At 43.8% G+C, this 14,053-nt stretch overlaps 1 protein-coding gene across 1 annotated transcript in view; it reads right to left on the reverse strand.

The window, feature by feature from the left end:
* Positions 1-7,160, reverse strand: part of BMF (Bcl2 modifying factor) — a 62,191-nt gene extending 55,031 nt beyond the window's left edge. The window contains exon 1 of the mRNA XM_081939908.1: positions 7,045-7,160. The gene's annotated coding sequence lies outside the window, so the exon portion shown is untranslated. The remainder of the gene's footprint in view (positions 1-7,044) is intronic.
* Positions 7,161-14,053: the final 6,893 nt, after the last annotated feature.

Below are 14,053 nucleotides of genomic sequence, written 5' to 3' on the forward strand. Positions count from 1 at the left end.
GAGGCTTCAGGAGGCTTCCCTGAAGCATCCAGTGGGCAAAAACGGTCCTATGGGCAACCTGGACGTTCGGGAATGGTGACTTCTGGGTTGCCCGGAAGACCATTTTTCGCCCTCCAGAGACTTCAGGAGGCTTCCCTGAAGCCTCCAGAGGGTGAAAAATGGCTGAAAAAGAAGGCCGAAGTCAGCAGGCCACATGGACGCTGAAGCTGAAAGGGCAACACCTGGCGTGTCCTAACAAATGGCTCTATGTGCCACCTTTGACACGCGTGCCATAGACAGGGCCGGATTTTCCTATAGGCTAACTATGCTTCAGCCTAGGGCCTCAAGATCAAGAGGGGCCTTTTATTTTTATTTATTATCCATGCCACATTTTTTATAAAGGTTAGTACCAATTACAACATGTTTCATTTAATATATTGATATATATCACAGTAATGATGTATTTTATTATCTCTCATGTAATTTACAAACTTAAAAATGGGAGGTGAAAGGGCCCCATAAGTGGAATAGCCTAGGGCCTCTTTTCATCTAAATCCGGCCCTGGCCATAGGTTTGCCATCACGGGCTTAGGATCTCCTGTTTGAGCAAGATGGTTGGATCAGAAAACTTCCAATGCCCCTTCCAAAACGATTACTCTTTACTCTTTACTATAATGTGAGAATCCAGCCAACAGTGATTACAGCCACAGATGAGACTATTGTATTCTCTCTGTGGTATTGCCTATAAAGACCTTTTGGAAACTACAACTGGTTCAAGATACAGGAGCCTCAGTGCTCGTAACACCAGTTTGATAAGCTCTGCACTGACTGTCAGTTGGCTATGGGGTATTTGAAGTCCTGGTTTTACCCCATAAAGCCCTTTATGTTTGGCACCTAGCTACTGGGGCAAGACCATCTATTCTAACTGGAATGTTGGCTTCAAATTTATCACGTATTTTGCTGAATTACATTTTCTCCTCCAGAAGTCTTTTAAATCTGCTTTATTGGTATTGGAGAAGCAGACAACCTTCTATAAGATATTTTTATTTACTTATTTGAGGGGTGGGATGCTTTGAGTCAGTGTTGACTCCCGGCAACTGCCTGGACAAATCTTGCAGCTTTATTGGCAAGATTTTTCAGAGATCTTTTGCCATTGCCACCATCCTAAGGCTGAGAGAAAGTGAGTGGCCTAAAGCCACACAGCTGGCTTTGCGCCTAGGCTGGGACTACAATTTACAGTCTCCTGGTTTCTAGCCTGGTACCTTAACCACTACACCAAACTGGCTCTCCTTGAGAAGATAGCAATGTATTTATTGGCATATCTAGCTAAAGTTAGGCAGTTATAATTGGGAAGCACATCGAACCGATGTCTGAAATGAAGGAGAAACCAAATCCTTCTTTAAATCCTTCTCTATATTTGGTGTGCACCAAATCATTTAAAACAGAAGCAAGAAAGTAAAGCAAGTTAAGAGCTATCTGAGTGAAAGATACTGAAGTACAATCCTAGTGTGAATTATTGAAGTGGAATCTGGAATGCACACCACATTATTAGGCTTTCTTAAGACTGCATCTGATCAGAAGAACTGAGTTACCTGAGAAGTAATAGAGAAGTTGTTGACTCAAAGCTTTGTAGTCTCAGCCTGCTGAGGAATAGTGACACCGGAGATGGAGGCAGGGGAGAAAGAGAGGGGTGGAGGGAGGGAGTAAAGGGAAATCAAGAAAGGAGGAACCTTCATTCAGTGCACAAGTATATTGCATTTCAAAACCAGGCACACGTCCAAAGTTTAAATACAAACTCACAAAACAATTGTTCAGTAATCGCTAGGGCAATCAAGAGCTGGCCTTTCAAAAATCCAGGCCAAGAATCCAATAGTAGAGAAGTTAAAGATACAATTCATGAAATAATTGTTCATTTGTTTTTGCTATAGAACATCTTTTCAAGAAAGGTAACTGAACTGCTGTTTGTAGCCCCAGCATTTCATAGATGACATTTTGAGAAACACATACGATGTTATAACTGGATCTGTAGCCAGAAAAGAATTTGGAGAATGTAGTCCTGGAAACCTATGTACCAAGCCATGCAAGATTTTGTAGGTTAAAACCAGCACTTTAAATTGTACCTGGAAAGCAAACGGAAACCAGGGTAGGGCACGAAATATAAACGTGATCAGAACTCAAACTGATGTATTCTTGAACAATAGTATTTTCCAACGCAGTATTGTATTATAGACCCATGTATGGAGCATTTTAATAGTCCAGTCTTATGGTGGCCAAAACATATGTCTCTTAGCCTAGTTCTTACACATTAGCTAAGACTGTAAGTGGCACACCGGTCAAAGCTGGGTAAGGGTTCTTTGGGCCACAGTCTCATCCTGAGAGAAGTTATGAGTTCAGGAGGACCTCCAAGTCACAGAGCACTTTTTTAGAGGTAACACTTCCCTGTCAAGAAACAGCACCGGAGGTACAGGAATACGGCGTAATACATCAACAAAGGCCTGAAAGCTCTTACGATACTAGAGTTTAACCTTGTTCTGCCCCATCCACACTCATACTACCAATCATTGTATGATGAAGGAAAGATCTTCACGTTATCTCCAGTCCATCCTGAGAAAAGATTGAAAATATTTTCAAAAGGGGGCACAGCCTTATTTGTAATGTCGAAATTCCAAGGGCTGACAAAATGCCCTCTAAAGAAAATTGTTGAGTTTCTCAGATCCAGTCAGTGATATGCATCTTGGACAGAAGGACTAACTATACATGGCAGGTCAGTCATAAGGCCTGTTGGTTTCTTTTGCACCAGTCATTGTGGATGTGAAAGCATTTTGAGCTCAATCGTTTTCAGGATACCGTTGTCCTTATCTGTTCAGTTTGTGCCCACTGCTGCACTTTTAAAAAGCAGTAAGGCAAATCAATTAATGAAAACTATTTTTGTTTTAATTAATTGATTTATTGATTAGCAGCCATTAATTCCTTGTCAGCAAACCAGTAATTTCCCCCCCCCCAATTAATTAAATACAACTTTCCATCTATTTGATAAGTTGTCAATTCCTATTAACAATTATAATCGATAACAATTTTAGGGAGGAAACCCTCAGGGACTCTACATATTGCAGGTGAAAAACTAAAGCCATGCTCCATTGCCCATATCCTACCAGGTAATTTTACCAATTTAATCACTTCTTTAAAATAAAAGCGTTCCTGTTTTATAAGCGTTAGGAGAAGCATGGTTTTGTTGGCTAGAAGCTTGAAATAAAATAAACTAGAAGAAAATGATAACTTTACTTTAGTCACCGTGATGGTAATTTTCTTTGCTCAAGGAAGATTATATGGGAAAGATTATAGTAAGTAGTCTGCAGTCCCAAGTGATAGAGATCGTTGCAATTAGTGATGTCAGTCAAAAGATGATAGCTGATCTTTCAGCATCTGTACGACGCTGCTGTATAAGGAGTAAATGGTTTATTTAGTGGCTTCTCAATGACAAATGCCAGTTGTAAAGCTTTCTAGGATGCACATCACAGTTATAGCAGAACTCTGTCTCAGCTGTCTGGGAACCAGTAACAAAAACCAGCCATTTGATCTTGGCCTTTTAAAATCTCATCTCATCTAGCTATTGACTGCTGTGCTGAGTGGTACCTGACCACCTTAACAGAAATTACATAAAGTCAACAAGCCTCTTGGAAGAGGCTTATTGCTGAAGTATTGTTTACCCCAGCAAATAATGGCTTCCTAATTAGAATTAGAATAGCTGTCTACTCCATTTAAAGAAAGAAGATCCTAGTGGGTATCTTTGATTCATCCATATGCATTCCGTACAAACATTATAGAACCTCAGGTAACAAGAGTATATGCCCTATATTATGTCCATTATCTATAATCACTATAGTCATATAGTCATTGTCATCTATGACTATATAAAAATACTGGTCCATTTATTACTGATGATATTCAGTTGCTGAGCCAGCAAATGTTATTTACGTTGCAGGCATATTGTCCATGTAATTAACTCCCCTCTGATCACAGATAAAGCATCTCATCCCAACATTGAATAGAGAACAAAGGATGGAGGCTGTTTGATCCCTTGGGAAGCCAGAACGTATAGAAAAGATACTCCCTGATAGTCACCAGTGTTGATGGATAGAAGGTCAGAGTCAATTATCTCCCTATTTACCTCAGTATAGTAATGGGAAACACCATCGATTTCCAAAATAGTTTCTTTTGCCAGTTTCTTTCTTTTTTATTTGTGTTTTAAGATAATCCTTCGAAGTCTTAGAGCAATTTGGGTTCTTGCTACTCTGGAGCACAATCTTATAATTTTTATTAAGAAATAAACAATGGGTATTTTGTTCAACAAAAGTTACTCCCAAGAAAACGCATACTGAATTGGAGCTTACATCTATTATTATGTGAAAGGAAGATGCGAAGTGTTGATTATGAGGAATCAAGGCGAGACTCAATCATACCAATAGTTTGAGATATTGCTTCAATAGTTGAATATGAAATAATTTAGAAGAGTTCACTATGAAAGTAAAAATGGAAAGTGAAAAAATCTGGACTAATGTTAAATATTAAGAAGCCAAATATAATATCATATAGCAAATTTACAGCTTTCAGTGAACAAATTAAGACGGTAGACATTTGTTTTCTATTTTTAAAAGTGGAAATGAAGGTATTTCAGTGATAAGAAAGATCACTGAAATATTGTTAAAGTTCTGACTTTCCAGTGCTTTTCCATGGCTGTGAAAAGTAGAATACTGAGAAATTATAGATCTGGTTTATTTATTTATTTATTTAGAAAATTTATATTGCCACCTACTTTATGAGCCATAGTGGTTAGAGTACAGTACTGTAGGCTACTTCTGCTGCCTGCCGGCTGCCTTCAATTTGGCAGTTCAAATCTCACCAGGCTCAAGGTTGACTCAGCCTTCCATCCTTCTGAGGTGAGTAAAATGAGGATCCAGCGGTTGGGGTAAACCGCTTAGAGAGGGATGTAAAGCACTGTAAAGGGGTGTATATCTAAATGCTACTGCTATTGTTACTCACACATGGCGACTCAAGGCAGTTTACAAGGATATAAAAACACCATATAAAAGAAATAAAAAGAATAAAAAGAAAAATAATAAAATAATAATCCCCCCACCCCCACCCTGGAAACAACACATATTCATACTAGCCCTTTAATGTGCTCAATCTTACTCTGGGTTCCCCATGCCCTCTGGCAGAACCACATCTTCAGGGCCTTCCGAAAGCGTGTTAGAGTGGGGGCCAGTCTAATCTCCTGGAGGATGATGTTCCAGAGAGAGGGAGCCACCACAGAGAAGACCCTTCTTCTGGGTCCTTCCAGATATACCTCGTTCGGGGACGGGACTCTCAACATTCCTTGCCTCCCCGCTCTAGTGGGTCAGCAAGGGATTGGTTACAAATGACATGGGGAACTTAAGAAAAATCAACCAGATTGCAAACAAATAAAAGCTGAATCTGGCACAGAGGTAATGATCAGCAAATAGAAATTAATATACCCTAGGTCTATGATGTTAGAGATTGGACTAAAAAAATTAATATACTTGGCATGGTTGAGAACAAGATAACTAGTAAGATGGATAGATAGGTTCAAAAGGATTATAGATAAATTTTTAGAAGAGCTACTTGTTTATTACTAAAAGCAATTCAAGATGGTAAGTATATGTTCATATAATCACGAGGTGATCACTCACCTGTATGGGACATAACTTACTTATAAAACTATTAGCTTGACACTCAACATGATATGGAGTGGAAACCAAAGATATAAACATACTGTATATTCAAAAACAGGATTACTTTCTTAGAACATACTTTGAAACATTTTTGATGAAGAAGGATGACAACCAAATTTGCACATTTATGTCATAATATGGTTTATTTGCTTATGGCTTTGGTATATGAACATACTTTCCATTGTTTGTTTAGCTGTGGCTTTTATAATAGCATGTTATGAGAACTGAGCCAATTGTTATTATGCAAACTATGTTAACAAATCATGATTTATTGCAATGAGTAAAACACTGTCAATATACAGGCAATCCTAGGTGCAAAGGATCTTAAGAACGGGAACCAGAGGATTTCCTGGCTGTGTTACCTTTCTTTTCTACAGAATATCACCATCTGATGGGGGGGGGAGTCCTACCCACCCTTCACTCTCTTTAATATGAGATGAAGCTGAGGTAGCAAAAAAAGACAAGTTCCAGCAATGGATTGGATTTTTTATTTTTTTGCAGAACTACAAAAAGGAGTTCAGGTATCACAGATTGCCCAATTATCCTATGCTTGCTTAGCTACTGTTACATTAGAATTCCCCCCAAGTGACAAGGAATATTATTAATGTTGTAATGTTTGGGTTTGGGGTACTTGTGGGTGTGCCATTCCAAAATCCTCTATGAACAAATTCTTCCTTTATTGATTTTGTTTGTTTGTTTGTTTTGATAGCATATACAGTATCTTGTTCTTCACTAACTGTAAATGCTACAATTTTTAATTTTTTCTTGCAGACAACTTTCAGGCTAACTGAAAGACCAGACTTCAGTTTGTTTGTGCCTAAGATAAATACTCATCTTTTAAGACTTAATGTTACTATTTTATTATTGAAGGATGATACGGGCTAAGATCTAAATTACAGTAACGGTCTAGTATTGGCTCTGTTAAAGAGGCCTGGAAACAACATTACATTAAGTCACACTTAGATAGCAATAGCTGCAATTAATAGGGGATCATGTACCTAAGTCATATAAATAAATTAAACTGGCAGAATCATCATTCTGAGGCTTGTCACCTTTTAAGCACTCATGCATACCTTAAGCACATTGGGCTAATACTACAGCCTGGAAACAAAATGAGCAATTAATTAAACAAATGTACAGTAACAGAGGTAACAGTAACTATTTGCAGAATGGGAAAGCTTCCCAGAGATGTATCACTTAACAGGAGCCATGGTTAAAAAGATAAAATAGAGAGGTAATCATTCTTGGTCAATGTATAAAAAGCTATAATGATTGCATTTCAGTTTTAAATTTTGCATTCTGATACTACTTACATCAGCTACGGTGGGAAGGGTACATATTCATGAAGTACATAAATGTATTTGTAAGAAATACCAAGTAACACAAGCACTGTAGTTTTCAGGATTCAACTATTTAGCAAGAAAAGATCTTGCAGAACAGAGCTGGTTTTAAAAAGTTCCATATCTTAACAGCAGCCCCTACTGGCCAAAATACAAAATATAAAAGAAAATAGATTAAAGATATTTGCTCCATTACCTGACCCACCAGTTTCAGCATTTCTTATGCATTTTATTTATGCACGATCAGTAGACTGATGCTGTTATTGATGAGATGTTAATATACATTTCTTTTCAGCATTGTATCTCTATGAAGTCATCTGCACAACATAAAAAGTCATGTTTTGTTCAATCGATTTGTATCTGTATCTCTTAATTAGTGGCTTTCGGTATCTTTCTGGATTGCATGCAAAGGTTGAGGGTAAGAAGCGAGATATTTATTAAAATAATATCTTACTTTTCATTTCAGGCAATACACAATATATATAATGCTCCTTCTACCCATTTTCTCCATACTATAATTGTATATGTAGATTGACCTAAGGGACAGTAATTGACTCAAAATCACCTAGTGAATTCATATGGTGAAAGGTGGATTAGAATCTGGGAAACTCTATTCCTCGTCATTTCTGAGTTTTATTACTTATACTGCACTGGTGTTTGTTAAGTGTTTTGACGTATACCACACGACACCTTTTAAAACTGAGCAATATATTAACAAAATAACAACATTAAGGTTGCTTTAAAGCATTCTTTGCTGTATCCCTGTTGGAAGAAATGTCCTTCTGGGTTCAGCTCCAAGTGGGGGAAAAAAGACATTGGAAACATGGAGGCTGCTTGGAAAGATAATTTTAATGATGGACACAACCACATGGTTTCACGCCCTGGGGGAAAAGGTGATCACATGCTTCAAGATATTGAGTGAAGAAGAAAAAGGAGAAAAGCTTGCTGAAAGTTCCTGGGTTTTTTATACTCTCTGTTCGGCCCCACCTCTCTGTTTCCTGTTCCTGTGTAAGAAATGTACTCTGATTGGTTGTCAGACTCCCATGGGTCCATGCAGGGGCAACTCTCTAGTTTGTGTGTTGAAGTCCAAGTTTAGCATTGCTTCTTCCCAGGTGCCCTGTGGTGAGATGGGTAAAGGGCTAATACTATCATGCCTTAATTCAGTGGTGGGTTTCTGCCGGATCGCACCGGATCGCGCGATCCGGTTGGTCAATGAACCCGGAAGTAATTTCCTGCCCCGCCCCCTTAGCGTTTTTTGCATCGGGGCTTGCTGCAAGAGACAGGGAGTAAAGACCTTTTCCGGATTGTTGGTGGTGGAGGTGCGGGCCCGTGCTCACGGAAGCAAGTCCGGGGAAGTCCTTTGCGCCAGCTGGAAAAGGTCTTCACTCCCCCCCTTGCAGCATGCCCCCGATGCAAAAAATTGCGAGATCGACGCACTTGGGGCTGCTTCTGCGATGTCCAAGCCGCGTGCCTCTCCCAGCCACTTTTGTAGCTTCCCGGAGCGCCAAGAACCTTCGCGCTCTTCTCCGCGCTCCTCGGCTCCTCGCAACGGTGATCTGAGCAACACGCGATTGACCTCACTCACTGTCTCCCTGGCGATGGGACGGCGCTTGCCTGCGCTCCACCAGCTTGGGCGCGACCGGAGAAGTTTCTCTTCAAAGAAATGTCTTCAGTGGAGCGGTGGCAGCCTGCATCCCTTTCAGGAGCTCCAGTGAGGAAACTTCTCTGTTCGTGCCCAAGCTGGTGGAGCGCAGACAAGTGCCATCCCGTCGCCAGGGAGACAGTGAGTGAGGGGAATCGCGTGTTGCTCAGATCACACGGGCGCAGTCCGGTCGAGCACCAGGCAATGGGCGGTAGTTTGTTAGGGCAGCAGAGAACGAAAGTAGATAGTCTAGCCGAGGGCAAAGGATCCTGCAGCCTCCTTTATTCCTTCCTTCCCTCAGCGCCCTCCAAAGCGTTCCCCCTGCTCGGCTGCTGTTGCTGCCGCCACGCCGTCTCTGCGTGCCCGCCCGGGCTCCCCCTGAGTGGTAGTGAGCAATGGCGCAGGGTGGCTACTGCTCCGGGGCTAGCTGTGGGTCGCGCTGCTCAGCAGGTAGCGCCCTGACTCCCCGCTGCCACCGCTGCGCTACCTCATGTTCCTTGTCTTCTGGCCGCGGCCCCACTCCGTGGAAAACATAGGCGCAATTACAGCCCGGAGCAGGACCAAAGCCCCTTTCACAACTGGCCCTTCCTCCCTCGGAAGGCTTTGGAGCGAAGCTTCTGCCGAAGCCCTGGTGAGTGACAACAAGTTCCCACCGTTACGAAGTCTCTGAGGCTGTAATTTTCTGAGCTGTGTGCGCGCACCTGTTTTCCACGGCGTGGAGCAGCAGCAAGGCTCTGCGCGGCCAGCAATGATTCCGGAGGCCATCAGTGGGGGGCAGGGTCCACTGTTCCCTTTAAGGTGTGTGGCTGCGCGGCCGCACAGGTAGCAAGAAAACACCGCGCAGCAGTTTCCAACTGCTGCGCAGTGATTTCTACTGTCACAGGCTGGGGAGGTCCTTTGCAGACGGCTAGAACTGGCCGCCCGCAAAGGACCTACCCGGACTTGTTTTGATGAGCGTGGGGCGACTGAGTTCAGCAAAGCAAGCCCGGGGAGGTCCTTTGTTGGCAGCCAATCCTAGCTGCTTGCACCCGGCTAAATTAAACCCCCAAAGCCCCTGCTGCTACCGGAATATCTGCTGCCTCCTCCTCCTCCTCCTCTAACAGCACCACCACATTTGCTGCCCAACACTGCGGCCGAGGTGAAGCCGCCAAAGCTCCCGCTGGCGCCCCCACCCATGGCAGCGGCGCCTCCCCCTCCGTTCAGAGCATCTGAGCTGGGCCCCGCGTTACCCCTGCCCTCTCCTCCTCTGCTGTGCTTTTGAGGAGCCATGAGGCCACAGGAGCCAGTATGAAGGCGGCAGAGGTGGCGGGAGCAAGGGGAAAAGGCCTCATGGCTTCTCAAAAGCACGGCGGAGGAGGAGAAGTCAGCAGGGGTAACGCAGTGCCCAGCTCAGGTGCTCCGAGTGGAGGGGGACACGCTGCCGCCGCTGCCACAGGCGGTGGCGCCAGCGGGAGCTTTGGCGGCTTCACCTCAGCCGCAGCGCCGGGCAGCAAATATGGTGGTGCTGTTGGAGGAGGAGGAGGAGGAGGAGGAGGAGGAGGAGGAGGAGGAGAAGGAGGAGGAGGCAGCTGTTATTCTGGTGGCGGCAGGGGCTCGTCGGCATCTTCAGCAGCAGCCCTGCCCCCTGTGAAAAAAACTGAAGATGGAGCAGATCCACGTAGATGACGTCGCCGCAACATGACTGGAGATGGAATTCTGGGAGTTGAAGTCCACAAGTCTTCAAGCTGTCAGGTTTGAAGACCACTGCGTTTTTTTTCCCTAAAGGGTTAGTGGTGCCAGGATCTTGCAACTTGACAGCTTGAAGACTTGCATGCTTCAATGCCAGAGTTCCTGAGCCAACATGACTGGAGGAGGAATTCTGGGAGTTGAAGTCCACAAGTCTTCAAGCTGTCAGGTTTGAAGACCCCTTGGGGTTTTTTCCCCTAAAGGGTTAGGGATGCAAGGATCTTGTAACTTGACAACTTTAAGACTTGCCAGAGTTTCTGAGCCAACATTTTGGTTGCTAAGCAAGAGCGTTGTTAAGTGATACTATATAACACTTTTAATTAAGCGGGTACCTTGAAGAAACATAACTTTGAGTTTCAAATAATACTGATTTTGTTGTTGTCTTAGGTGACACCTGTGAAAAAAATTCAGGTGCTGCTCAGGCATGAAAATGTGCCACTCAAACACTATACTTTTCTGCTCACACTGAAAAAAAATTAGAGGGAACATTGGCAGGGTCCCCCCTTGCGTTCCTCGTCTTCCCAGATGGCCTCCAGAGTCATTGCCGGCCACACAGAACCTCGCCGCTGCTCCACGCCGTGGAAAACAGGCACGCGCGCACAGCTCAGAAAATTACAGCCTCTGAAACTTCGTAACGGCGGGAACTTGTTGTCACTCGCCCGGGCTTCTGCAGAAGCTTCCCTCCGAAGCCCTCCAAGCGAGGAAAGGCCAGTTGGAAAAGGGGCTTTGGTCCTGCTCCGGGCTGTAAGCTTCCCTCTGAAGTCTTGGGATGTTCTGAGGAGCCCCCCCAAGGAAAAACGCCACTGCCAGGTACTTTTAACCATATATTTTGGTCCTATGACTGCAGAATGCTGCAAAATACCATAAATGCAGGCCAGTTGTTGAGTGTTTCAAATGTGATTGGAACACTCAACAAGGTGACCACAGTGTGTGTGTGTGTGAGTGAGACAGACAGACAGACAGACAGAGAGGGGAACAAAGAGAGACAGAGAGAGGGAGTGAGTGAGGGAATCAGAAAGAGACTGACAGACAGACAGACACAGAGAGAGAGAGAGAGACAGAGAGGGGGAGGGAGGGAGAGAAAGATAGACAGAGAGACACACACACACAGAGTGAGTGATTAAGTGAATGAGTGAGAGACAGACACACCCACATACACGCACAGTGACAGAGAGAGGGAGGGAGGGAGATACAGACAGAGAGAGAGACACAGAGAGAGACACACAGAGTGAGTGATTAAGTGAATGAGTGAGAGACACACACACATACATACACACACAGAGTGAGAGAGAGAGAGGAAGGGAGGGGAGAGAGTCCCGGTGTTTGGAGGCCGTACGGGTCTGGATGGATGGCAACCGACTAAAACTCAACCCTTCCAAGACGGAGTGGCTGTGGCTTCCGGCCTCCCAGTTCAACCAGTTGCTTCCATCTCTGGCCATCGGGGGCGTCCAACTAGCCCCCATGGAACAGGTGCGCAATTTGGGCGTCCTCCTAGATGCCCGGCTGTCCATGGATGACCATGTAACAGCCGTGGCAAGGGGGGCGTTCCATCAGGTTCGCCTGATGCGCCAATTGCGCCCCTTATTGGACCGGGATGCCCTACGCACAGTCACCCATGCGCTAGTGACGTCTCGCCTGGACTACTGCAATGCTCTCTACATGGGGCTTCCCTTGAGATGCACTCGGAGACTACAGTTGGTCCAGAACGCGGCCGCGCGGGTGATTATGGGGAGGACTAGATACTCCCCTGTAACACCTCTCCTGCGCGAGCTGCACTGGCTTCCTGTGGTCTACTGAGTGCGTTTCAAGGTTTTGATTATGATCTTTAAAGCGCTTCATGGCACAGGACCTAGTTACATGCAGGATCGCATCCTGCCCCACACATCCCTACGACCAATTCGCTCACACAGAGAGGGACTTCTCCGGGTGCCGTCCGCCAAACAGTGTCGGGGGGCGACACCCAGGAGCAGAGCCTTCTCTGTGATGGGCCCAGCCCTGTGGAATGACCTCCCCCGTGACATCAGGATTACTTCCGATCTCCGCTCCTTCCGTGTACAGCTGAAGACCCACCTCTTTCAATTATCTGGCCTGGCTCAACCGTAATTTTTCTTACTCCTCCTGACTGTCTTTTTAAATTTTAAATTTTAATTGTACATTGGGCTTCTTACAATTGGGGTATTTTAATGGTGATTTTTAACTGTCTAAATGTTGTAATTTGTTACCTCCTCCGTGCATGTGTGTCTTTGTATATATGTATGTTTATGTGTTTGTACTCATGTTTTATGTTCTATATGCTCCATTGTACGCCGCCCCGAGTCCTGTCTGGAAAGGGAGCGGCTAATAAATTCAAATTATTATTATTATTATTATTATTATTATTATTATTATTATTATTATTATTATTATTATTATTAAAGTTCTACATTTAGGCAACAAAAACGGAATGCACAGGTACATTATAGATGATACCTTGCTCAGTAGTAGTAACTGTGAAGGGATCTTGGAGTCCTAGTGGACAACCATTTAAATATGAGCCAGCAGTGTGCAGCAGCTGCCAAAAAAGCCAACACAGTTCTAGGCTGCATCAACAGAGGGATAGAATCAAGATCACGTGAAGTGTTAATACCACTTTATAATGCCTTGGTAAGGCCACACTTGGAATACTGCATTCAGTTTTGGTCGCCACAATGTAGAAAAGATGTGGAGATTCTAGAAAGAGTGCAGAGAAGAGCAACAAAGATGATTAGGAGACTGGAGGCTAAAACATATGAAGAACGGTTGCAGGAACTGGGTATGTCTAGTTTAATAGAAAGAAGGACTAGGGGAGATATGATAGCAGTGTTCCAATATCTCAGGGGTTGCCACAAAGAAGAGGGAGTCAAACTATTCTCCAAGACACCTGAGGGTAGAACAAGAAGCAATGGGTGGAAACTAATCAAGGAGAGAAGCAACTTAGAACTGAGGAGAAATATCCTGATAGTTAGAACAATTAATCAGTGGAACAGCTTGTCTCCAGAACTTGTGAATGCCCCAACACTGGAAGTCTTTAAGAAGATGTTGGATAGCCATCTGTTTGAAATGGTATAGGGTTTCCTGCCTAAGCAGGGGGTTGGACTAGAAGACCTCCAAGGTCCCTTCCAACTCTACTATTGTATTGTATTATTGTAAGAGTTTGAATTTTGCAAACTACTTATGTAACTAGAGCAAACTCTGAAGTCCAGATACATTTTACTTGAAGAAATTGCTAAAATGGATTCCCCCCCCCCCCCATTTTAAATAATCAACCGTCCTTTTGCAATATTTCAAACGGGTTAGGGGAGGCCTGGATGTGTCTGAATTTAATTTTTGAAGATATTTTTATTGAATAAAGCAGTGTGCGATCATGTGTTGCATGGCTTGACTGAGCTGTAGTGTAGTAATAACAGCGTCTATCAATTTATCTCCTCCTAGTGCCGAAATCTGCGATTCCTTGGCCACCTGGGACAAAGTGAGTCTACAAATAAAATCTCTTAAATAAAATCATAGTCTTATCGCCCTCTCGCGGGACATGAATTAATTACAGTGGTTCCAGCCTTAAAAAAGCCCCGCCCCGCCCACGAAGAGTTAAGTCTACCA

This window comes from Natrix helvetica (genome assembly GCF_964273705.1).
Source record: "Natrix helvetica genome assembly, chromosome: 1".
In the NCBI taxonomy this organism is placed as follows: domain Eukaryota; kingdom Metazoa; phylum Chordata; class Lepidosauria; order Squamata; family Natricidae; genus Natrix; species Natrix helvetica.